The sequence below is a fragment of the Mercenaria mercenaria genome, chromosome 16, assembly GCF_021730395.1.
Source record: "Mercenaria mercenaria strain notata chromosome 16, MADL_Memer_1, whole genome shotgun sequence".
NCBI lineage: Eukaryota > Metazoa > Mollusca > Bivalvia > Venerida > Veneridae > Mercenaria > Mercenaria mercenaria.
In genome coordinates this window covers 63,821,117-63,832,929 of record NC_069376.1, presented here as the reverse complement: position 1 = coordinate 63,832,929, position 11,813 = coordinate 63,821,117, and positions in this window count along the sequence as shown.

Here is an 11,813-nt window from a genome sequence, read left to right as displayed (position 1 = left end):
TTAAGTCCTTAAGCTGTGTTACATAGATTTAAAAAAGTAAAAAAAAAAAGATTAAAGTTTAAGCGGAGGCTGGGATTCAAATCCACAGCCTCTCACACCTGAAGCGAGCACTCTACCTTGTAACTAAATACCCATGTGATGCAACAGTAATATAATTTCCTTATTATTTTATCTAATTATAAAGGGAGAGTAATTCTACAACGGAGTTCAAATCATAAGCTCAGGATTTACTCTGTTGTGTCCCCATTTCGTGACCTTTAGCTTCCATTTTTGCGCATGCGCAGTACAGCTGACAAGTACTTGTTACTTTAATTACACCAAACAACAGATAAACTATTAACTGAAGTCAACAAACCCTAAAAACCCTGTTAACTGCAGCATTTACAAAAAAATCACATACCTGATTTGTATACATGCAGTGATCTGCTTCTCCTAGAAGCTGTCTCCTCAATTCGTGACCTTTGATTGGCTGCTCATTTGGGTCAAGGTTGTTATGGTGAATACTAATTTACAGTTCAATTCCATTAATGTAATCCCTTTTCTATCAAGTTATGTGATTTCATCTCCTATTATTGCCAGTTACTCAACAGTTTTAGTGACTTCAAGAAGACTAGTGTATAAATTTAGAGCATAAAAATAACAAAAAAAAATCAGGAAACGTAACCCCAACTGTTAATGGTAAAAGTATGTTCAAATTCTAACTGTTTATAAACATTTAGTGTTAAAATTTAGAGTTGATCTTCATATTTTTTAAGTTATCTGTTTCACATTTTATTGCAATTTGGGAAAGTAACTATCAATAATTTTTTTTCAAACCAACCAATCACAATGCAGTCATAAGATGATGTTAATTGGACGTTAATAGAGCCTGGAATTTAAAAAATAGACATGTGAACGTAACTGTAAATTCAGTTCTGTGTACAAAATTTTCAAGAGCGCCTCCATGATACTGATGGCGTCTGCTAGATGGTGAAAAATAGCTGGATTTATGCAAATTTAAGGTTTATAATGGAAATTTTGGAGATATTTAGGAAAAGTTTTTAAAGGTAATCATTCTTTTAAACATTTTTAAATGCTTTTCCCACATTTTTCTTTGTATTTAAAGTCAGCAATGCATGAGCACAAACATGGTATAAAATTCATACGTCATACAGTTCAGCACGTGTTTAAAATTGGAAAAATAGAGATGTCACGAATTAAGGAGAGGGCACGAACTGGGGAAACACAAGGATACCTCCCTGGAATAGGACAAACATGGGTTTGTCTTCCGCGCATGCGTGTCATGTGGAATCCCTCAGATGTAAACAAAACAAAAAGTTGATTGCTTAATAAAGAAGGTAGAATTTCTCTGTAAACACTTGTCATTGATGAACGAAATTTCGCTCGATGCTTGCTTGTGAAACAGCCTTCCAAAACATATAGTACTCCCTTTATGAAGGGTTACATGAATGGAGAAATTACGAGAATTCAGATACTGTTACTGTTCAGGTATAGGTCCGATACGTGCATTATTAGTCTTGTGTGCGTCATTGCCTACACAGATGGGTTTACGGTCTAGAGAGGCTGCAATTTGGCACATGACCTTCCGTTTAATGAACATGCTTGCTGCTTTCCCTTTTCCACAACACACCTAACCCAGTCATTACACAGTGCCCATTCTTATATCTTGCACATAATTAAAACGTAGCTGCTGTTGGATTCTTGAAGCAACTCGCCCACTATATCTTTCCGCTACAGTTTCTGTTTGTGACGCGCTGAGTACGCGATGTATGGTTCTGACTGTGTTTTCTTTGCTCTGATCTACCCTTCCCTTTTAATTTGTGTTATAATACAGTCTCGACCTAACCAGGCCTGAAGTATTTATGGGTTTCCAGACCTCTTTAGTTTTAATGCTGTCTTTCGCGAGGCATCTGTAAAATTTCCATTGCCCATAAAGTCATACGTTCAGTTGAATCAGATGACGTACGAGATTTAACAACACCTGGGTCACAAAACAAATTTTTAATAAGGATGTTGAAATGTCATGTTTCTTGAAGTGTCCGACGTTTATATGTTGGAGAACTCAACTCAAGTCATATTTTTTAAGTCTCATCATTGTGTACAATACAATATATAAAGCCTTCATAGGAATTATAAAAGACTATAAAAATCACTACTTAAAGTTTATTTACTGTCTACACATATTGTATATAATATCTAGCCTATTAATTACCATGTGTATATTTTTTGTTTTCTTTTGGCTTTAATATTATAAAGTTATACAAACCAGTTAAAATATGACTATTCCTAAGATCAAATTTCATTTAAATTCTTTTAAGCATGTTGCACAAAGTTCATATTAAGCTAATTTATAATTTCCAATTTTCATGAGTCATCATAAATAATTTGATAAAATATATCAAACTACTGTTTATTACCACTACAGGGTCATTTCAACTTACAACCAAAAACGAAAAAAAAACAAGAGGACCATGATGGTCCTGAATCGCTCACCTCTTCCCACATGATCCAGTTTTGAGTATGACGTCGTTTTTTCTATTATTTGACATAGTGACCTAGTTTTTGAGCTCATGTGACCCAGTTTTGAACTTGACCTAGATATTATCAAGATAAAAATTCTGACCAATTTTCATGAAGATCAATTGAAAAATATGGTCTCTAGAGAGGTCACAAGGTTTTTCTATTATTTGACCTATTGACCTAGTTTTCTAAGGCACGTGACCCAGTTTCAAACCTGACCTAGATATCATCAAGATAAACATTCAGACCAACTTTCATACAGATCCCATGAAAAATATGGCCTCTAGAGAGGTCACAACGTTTTTTCATTATTTGACCTACTGACCTACTTTTTGAAGGCACTTGACCCACTTTCAAACTTGACCTAGATATCATCAAGATGAACATTCTGACCAATTTTTATGGAGATCCATTCACAAATATGGCCTCTAGAGAGGTCACAAGGTTTTTCTATTTTTAGACCTACTGACCTAGTTTTTGACCATATATGACCCTGTTTCAAACTTGACCTAGATATCATCAAGATGAACAGTCAGACCAACTTTCATGAAGATCCATTGAAAAATATGGCCTTTAGAGAGGTCACAAGGTTTTTTCTATTATTTGAAACCTATGGCTGACCTATAGTTTTTTGATTGCATAGATGACCCACTTTCAAACTGACCTAGATATCATCAAGATGAACATTCAGACCAACTTTCATACAGGTTCCCATGGAAAATATGGCCTCTAGAGAGGTCAAAAGGTTTTTTTATTATTTGACCTACTGACCTAGTTTTTGAAGGCACATGACCCACTTTCAAACTTGAACTAGATATCATCAAGGTGAACATTCTGACAACTTTTCATGAAGATTTCATGAAATATATGGCCTCTAGAGAGGTCACAAGGTTTTTCTATTTTTAGACCTACTGACATAGTTTTTGACCGCACGTGACCCAGTTTCGAATCTGATCTAGATATCATCAAGATGAACATTCAGACCAACTTTCATCCAGATCCCATGAAAAATATGGCCTTTAGAGAGGTCACAAGGTTTTTCTATTATTTGACCTACTGACCTAGTTTTTAATGGCACGTGACCCAGTTTCGAACTTGAACTAGACATCATCAAGGTGAACGTTCTGACCAATTTTCATGAAGATCTTGTGAAATATATGGCCTCTAGAGAGGTCACAAGGTTTTTCTATTATTTGACCTATTGACCTAGTTTTCTAAGGCACGTGACCCAGTTTCAAACCTGACCTAGATATCATCAAGATAAACATTCGACCAACTTTTCATACAGATCCCATGAAAAATATGGCCTCTAGAGAGGTCACAAGGTTTTTCTATTATTTGACCTACTGACCTACTTTTTGAGGCATTGACCACTTTCAACTTGACCTAGATATCATCAAGATGAACATTCTGACCAATTTTTATGAGATCCATTCACAAATATGGCCTCTAGAGAGGTCACAAGGTTTTTCTATTTTTAGACCTACTGACCTAGTTTTTGACATATATGACCCTGTTCAACTTGACCTAGATATCATCAAGATGAACATCAGACCAACTTTCATGAAGATCCATTGAAAATATGGCCTTAGAGAGGTCACAAGGTTTTTCTATTATTTGACCTACTGACCTAGTTTTTGAGGCATGTGACCCACTTTCAAACCTGAACCTAGATATCATCAAGATGAACATTCGACCAACTTTCATACAGATCCCATGAAAATATGGCCTCTAGAGAGGTCAAAGGTTTTTTTATTTTTGACCTACTGACCTAGTTTTTGAAGGCACATGACCCACTTTCAACTTGAACTAGATATCATCAAGGTGAACTTCGACCAATTTCATGAAGATCTTTTGAAATATATGGCCTCTAGAGAGGTCACAACGGTTTTTTTATTTTTAGACCTACTGACCTAGTTTTTGACCGCACATGACCCAGTTTCGAAACCTGACCTAGATATCATCAAGATGAACATTCAGACCAACTTTCATACAGATCCCATGAAAAAATGGCCTCTAGAGAGGTCACAACGTTTTTTTTATTATTTGACCTACTGACCTAGTTTTTGAAGGCACATGACCCAGTTTCAAACTTGACCTAGATATCATCAAGGTGAACATTCTGACAAATTTTCATGAAGATTTCATGAAATATATGGCCTCTAGATAGGTCACAAGGTTTTTCTATTTTTAGACCTACTGACCTAGTTTTTGACCGCACGTGACCCAGTTTCGAACCTGACCTAGATATCATTAAGATGAACATTCAGACCAATTTTCATGAAGATCCATTGAAAATTATGGCCTTAAGAGAGGTCACAAGGTTTTTCTATTATTTGACCTACTGACCTAGTTTTTGATGGCACGTGACCCAGTTTCGAACTTGACCTAGATATCATCAAGGTGAACGTTCTGACAATTTCATGAAGATCTTATGAAATATATGCCTCTAGAAAGGTCACAAGGTTTTTTCTATTTTTAGACCTACTGACCTAGTTTTTGACGGCATGTGACCCAGTTTCGAACTTGACCTTATATCATCAAGATGAACATTCAGACCAATTTTCATACAGATCCATGAAAAAATGCCTCTAGAGAGGTCACAACGTTTTTTATTTTTGACCTACTGACCTAGTTTTTGAAGGCACATGACCCAGTTTCAAACTGACCTAGATATCATAAGGATGAACATTCTGACAAATTTTCATGAAGATTTCATTGAAATTATGGCCTTAGAGAGGTCACAAGGTTTTTCTATTTTTAGACCTACTGACCTAGTTTTTGACCGCACGTGACCCAGTTTCGAACTGACCTAGATATCATTAAGTGAACATTCAGACCAATTTTCATGAAGATCATTTGAAAATATGGCCTTAAAGAGGTCACAAGGTTTTTCTATTATTTAGACCTACTGACCTAGTTTTTGATGGCACGTGACCCAGTTTCGAACTTGACCTATATATCATCAAGATGAACTTCTGACAATTTCATGAAGATCCATGGAAAAATATGGCCTCTAGAAGGTCACAAGGTTTTTCTATTTTTAGACCTACTGACCTAGTTTTTGATCGCAGTGACCCAGTTTCGAACTGACCTTATATCATCAAGATGAATAGTTCAGACCAACTTTCATACAGATCCCATGAAAATATGGCCTTAGAGAGGTCACAAGGTTTTTCTATTATTTGACCTACTGACCTAGTTTTTGATGGCATGTGACCCAGTTTCGAAGCTGACCTAGATATCATCAAGTGAAACGTTCTGACCAATTTTCATGAAGATCTTGTGAAATATTGGCCTCTAGAGAGGTCACAAGGTTTTTCTATTTTTAGACCTACTGACCTAGTTTTTGACTGCACGTGACCCAGTTTCGAACTGACCTTATATCATCAAGTGAATTCGACAATTTCATAAGATCTTGAAAATATGGCCTAGAAGGTCACAAGTTTTTCTATTTTAGACCTACTGACCTAGTTTTTGAGATGTGACCCAGTTTCGAACTGACCTATATCATCAAGTGAAGTTCAGACCAATTTCATAAGATCTGAAAAATGCCTCTAGAAGGTCACAAGTTTTTTATTTTTGACTACTGACCTAGTTTTTGAGCATGACCAGTTTCAACTTGACCTATATCATCAAGTGAACATTCGACAATTTCATACAGACATAAAGGCCTCTAGAGAGGTCACAAGTTTTTTTTATTTTTGACCACTGACCTAGTTTTTGACGCACTGACCCATTTCAAACTTGACCTAGATATCATAAGTGAACATTCGACCAATTTCATGAAGATCATGAAATATGGCCTAAGAGAGGTCACAAGGTTTTTCTATTTTTGACCACTGACCTAGTTTTGAGGCACGTGACCCATTTCGAACTGACCTAGATACATAAGGTGAACTTTGACAATTTCATGAAGATCCTTGAAAATTTGGCCTTAAGAGAGGTCACAAGGTTTTTCTATTATTTGACCTACTGACCTAGTTTTGAGCAGTGACCCAGTTTCGAATGCCTGATATCATCAAGTGAATTTCGACAATTTTCAGGATCCTGAAAATTGGCCTTTAGAGGTCACAAGGTTTTCTATTTTGACTACTGACCTAGTTTTTGACGCACGTGACCCAGTTTCGAACTGCCTATATCATCAAGGTGAATTCACCAATTCATCAGATCTTGAAAATATGGCCTTAGAGAGGTACAAGGTTTTTTATTTTGACCTACTGACCTAGTTTTTGATGCACGTGACCCAGTTTCGAACTACTAGATATCATGGTGAACTTCTGACCAATTTTCATGAAGATCATTGAAATATATGGCCTCTAGAGAGGTCACAGGTTTTTCTATTTTTAGACCTATGACTAGTTTTGACGGCACTGACCCAGTTTCGAACTTACTAATATCATAAGGTAAACATTCTGACCAATTTCATAAGATCCATGAAAAATGGCTCTAGAGGGTACACAAGTTTAGACCACGACCAGTTGACGGCACACCAGTTCAAACTTGACTTGTACAGGGATAAAATTCATAACAATTTATTAAAGATCCCTTAAAAAATGTACTCTAAAGGTCTCAAAAAAAAGTTCACCACGACACGTTTGTCAACGATAATTCCGAACAATCTTTAAGGGTCTAAAATCTATTTTCAACTCACGTTCGTAGTGCGTTACGCGATGTTACTCTATGGTTCCGTTGTAACAAAATTTTCAATCCGTTCGTGTCGTTCGCATGTTTTTTTCCGTTTCTCATGCGGCGCCTGCGCTCCTTGTCCGGCGATGTTCTTTCCATCCAGTGGAAGGTTTTGAGTATGTTCGAAATTGAGAACGTACACCACCGGACAAAGCTGTCCGTTAGATGTACGGTAGCAATGCGCCGGTATGCGTTTGGCTCGTTACTCGTGCACTTGTCATGTTGACATCCGTTCTTGTCCAGTAGACCTGATTCACGGCCGGACTACTACCAGGCATGCAACGGATGTAAAGTATGTTCAACGGTCAATAACTGACAGAACGTTTTGTCAGTTTCTCATGCTATGCGCTTACGTTTTACGCGGTATAAGTCCGTTACTAGTACGGTGATATCCGTTAATTGAACGTTTTTCGTCCTATATATGTGCATTAATCTTGCGGTCATTGTGCGTTTTATGCGCCCCATACACCGATCGTGAGAGCACCGAGCAGCAGCGAGGAATGCCTTTCCTCACCGGATAACTTTCTTTCTGCCGCAATTTTTCTAAACGTTGGGCGTCCGTTAACACTATACGGTGTAGTGTAACTGATCCATAAATTGTAAAATATAAAATCAAACTACAATATATTTCAATTAGAGATTAATTTCAGCTTACCATTAAAAACTTGATATTATTTTAAAATTTCTACTAAAACATAAAATTACTTCTTAAAAGTTCTAAAAACAAAGTTCAAAACTGGACACCGAATTTATCAAAATTTATGTCCTGACCTATTTTAAGCGTCTAAGTTGAATATTTGGAAGCAGGCCTTGGCAGAAAGTTTTACAATATCAGAATTCTGAAGTATAAAGGAAAGTTTCTCTCTACCAGACAACATATCAAAAGTGCAACAAACATTTCGTATTTCCACATATAAATCTTCGCGGATTTCATTATATACCAGACAGTGCAACAGGACGTGGATCTCGTTATCAACACACAAATTACAATTAAAACATGTTCAACTATAAACATCTAGATTGCCAAACCGACCGGTTTCAAGACGGATTGGTGCCACACCATACCTAAATTTTGACAAAGTACTTCTATGATGAAATGGCAAATTGTATTGCAAATATTTTGCAACACCAGGTTCTTCTTTAAAGAGTCTATAAGTTCTAAGTTTGTTACCACCATTACTTCTATTTGATGCATTACTATTCAATAACATTTACCACTTTTCAAGTTCAGTTGACACTAGTTTACATTCTACCATGCCAGCAACGTTCTTTGCACTAAAAACTTGTGTATTATTAACATCTATATCAATGCATTAAACGGTTTAAAACATTTTACATAATCGGAAATGTTGGTATTTACACCTGGAAGAAGCACTCTGTCTGGCCAAATAAAATTTCATGCAGTTAAGCTTTCCATTACCCATATTTGACATCCTACAAAACTGTCGTACAACCGACCTCCATTGCCGTACTATGGATGGTTTCCACCCAATTTCTCCCCAATTACCGCCACATTTGGGTTTTATTTTCCAACCCCTATGAAGTACCACATCGCTCGATTCTGAACAGCGTTTAAACAAGAGAAGGATTGGTCAGTCCAAATAGACGCATCATAGTTTAGAATAGGCCAAACCGTGCTGTCGTACAGCTTTGAGAGTGTTGTGTATTGAACACCCACTATTTGTTTACTCTTTGATATGAACAGACAAATAGCATTTGTATCACACCATATACTAAGGCTATCAAGTCAAATTTGCAGGTCTTCTGCCGTTTCAGCTAGTAGGACATTATCCGCATATAACATTATGCATACAATTTCCTTATCTATCTTTATACCAACATTTACCTCTTTCAAATACCTTACCAGGTCATTGATGTACAGGTTGAATAAGATAGGTGATAATGGACAGCCCTGTTTCAAGCCAGAGTTTACATTGAACAATGATGTACCAAAACCATTCAGTCTAATACAACATTTTACATCTTTATAAAGAGAACGTTTTGCTGGAATATTCTACCATTCAAACCTGATTTCTGTAACTTATCCCACAATTTGCTTCGATTAATAAAATCATATGCTTTCGGAAATCTATGAATGCTGCAAACGTACACTGTTTTTTAAGTTTTCTTAGAAACCGAAGAAACATGGTCTATGGTACTCTTACCTTTGACAAAACCATTTTGCTCATCATTTATTATGTTATTTTCTTCACACCATTTGTAAATTCATTCATTTAGTACACTGGCATACAATATATACATCACTGGGGCCAGGGTAACGCCCCTGTAGGAAAGTGTATCACGAGAATCTGCCGTAGAATTCTTTGGAACAGATGTTATGACTCCTTTTGACCAATCACAATTCTATTAGTAAAACAATGATTGAAAAGGTCTATCAACATTAATTACCAAGGCTGTTTTATTTTTCAGTAAATCCATAGGAATATCATCGAACCCAGCTGCTTTACCACATTTTGCCTATCTTAAGACATACAACACTTCCTCGTGAGTAATAATACAATCAAACATTTCCTCAGAGGTATCATCTGGCTCAAGACATGTAGTTACTGGACTACCCGCTTCATATTCCCCTTTGACAATACACGCCGGGTTTAACAGACTGCAGAAATCAGACTTCCATTTGTCTAGTACAATTTCTGGATCTTTACTATCCATACCATCAAAAACAACCTCAAAAGGAACATTTTTACGCCTCTCATTACCTAGACTGATATTCCCAATCTTTTTCCAAATATTATTATGAAAAGAAATATCTAGTTTTACATAAATTTAGATAATGTAACAAAATTAATCTAGCTCATTGGTACATTAATGACCACACATTCTAGATGATCATTTAGAACTATGTTTAAGGTCGCATATAATTATACATAAATTACATTTTAAACTATATCTTATGTAGCTCATGTTTTCGTTTCAGCAGCATTTAATAAAGTATAAACATTCTGTCATTCGGTTTAAACATAGAGAGAGGACGTGACTTTATCATCCTGTGTCTGTTGTTGTTTTGATTATTTTTTTCATGTTTGATTTTGTTTCCTGTCTTTGAGATATAATGTGTCTACTTTTTTACTTTGTATTGGTGAACAGTCGAACTGTAAAGGTAGTTATTCTTTGCTTAACATAAACTGTCAATGATTAGCATTTAGGCACTCAGTCGTTGAAATGAAACACATCTACAGAAATCAAATCCACCAGTCATCTCAGGCCTACGCATTAATTCGACGAAAATAGTGCAAATATTAGAATTACGATTTAAGAGAGAAACGGATAGTTCAATTTTGACGTTAGAGAGAATAATTGTTATTGTCTTCCGACATTTTTTAGTGACACGAATCATGAACCATAGAGTATACATGTATTCTATTGTCATTCGTGCTAAAAGAGATCTTTTGTTATTTTGCTACAAAGCACTCACTACATTTATTATAAAAGAAACACAGAGAGACACAGTCGTACATACAGACAGACTATGGATCAATGCCTTAATATTGGTAAGGGCAGACACGACTGACTCTGCTTTTGCGACCAGTGCAGATCAAGTTCCAATGGCCATCTTTCACTTAAATGTTTTATCGTTAGGTATTAACTTCGAATGTGTTAAATCCAACAAAAAAAATCATTTTCATTTAACTTTACTTAATAACATCTATCCCGAAAATAAGCCACGGCTTATTCTAAATTTTCGTTAGGATTTCGTGGCTTATTATTTCGTGGCTTATCTGCATTTTTCACTATTTGCCTTGTTCTCGGTGCTTCCGAGGGATCTACTTTCCAGATTTTATTTACTTCACAACAGCGGGTGTTAAGTGCTGTGTGGCGGCCGTAAAAAGTCACCCCGACTTCATCTCAGTGTTGTTATATTTTCTGGTCCTTCGGGATCATTGATTTCAACTCATTTAGATTTGAAGATTGAATACTGCTTAAGCCGGTGCTAGGGGGCGTGGGCAGTGTTGCTTTTTCCATTACTGCCCATGAACAGACTCAATCAAACCGAGTCTGCAATTTTCACTATTTGCCTTGTTCTCGGTGCTTCCGAGGGATCTACTTTCCAGACTTTATTATTATCGAGACCGGCTTTTTTTTAGTCCGGAGAACTTTTGAGTATATATAATGGATCCGGTAACGGTTTAAAGACCGGTGTATTTTCGAGTACCAAAATACTGCAGATACGGATGTCATATTTTTTGCTTTTTAGTAGTAAAAACGTCGACGTCGATAAATACATACCTGTATACTTCTGACATACCTGTTTTGTTACAATTTCTTAATGAAATGAAATGAAAATAGTCCTATGCTAATAGATATTTACCCACTAACAAGTTTTGTCTGGCCTATCAAACAAATACACCTAAGATTTAATCGCCGAACGGCATGAACAGGTATGAATAACTTACAAAATACGTGATAAACACCGCATTGTGTTATAATTAACGTATTTATGTTTTATTGCTATTACATTAGGTAAGAAATATGCTATGTACATGTTGGTAATTTTTACGGCTTATTTTTAAATGCAGTTAATTTATGAGCTCTTTTTGCCTGTTTATTTTCGAAACCGGCTTATTTTCGGGATTTCAGAG